Source organism: Nerophis lumbriciformis, unplaced genomic scaffold, assembly GCF_033978685.3.
Source record: "Nerophis lumbriciformis unplaced genomic scaffold, RoL_Nlum_v2.1 HiC_scaffold_74, whole genome shotgun sequence".
NCBI classification, from domain to species: domain Eukaryota; kingdom Metazoa; phylum Chordata; class Actinopteri; order Syngnathiformes; family Syngnathidae; genus Nerophis; species Nerophis lumbriciformis.
This window is the reverse complement of record NW_027316615.1, coordinates 15,001-15,371: the sequence shown is the minus strand read 5'-3', so window position 1 is coordinate 15,371 and position 371 is coordinate 15,001.

The window sequence follows — 371 nt, the reverse complement described above, 5'->3', positions numbered from 1 at the left end:
CAGCATCTGAGCGACAGGGGCTCATGCAGACACCTGTGTCCGCCTAAGGGGCGCCTTCTCGGACACATTTTCAACTTTTCCCGCATGAATGAAATCCTGGAACTGATTCCACCCAGGTACTTAGGGCTTCCAGGGCTTGAGCGACAGGGGCTCTGTCCGGAGCGTGTGTCCGCCTAGGGGGCGCTGTCCCGGACACATTTTCAACTTTTCCCGCATGGATGAAATCCTGGAACTGATTCCACCCAGGTACTTAGGGCTTCCAGGGCTTGAGCGACAGGGGCTCTGTCCGGAGCGTGTGTCCGCCTAGGGGGCGCTGTCTCGGACACATTTTCAACTTTTCCCGCATGGATGAAATCCTGGAACTGATTCCA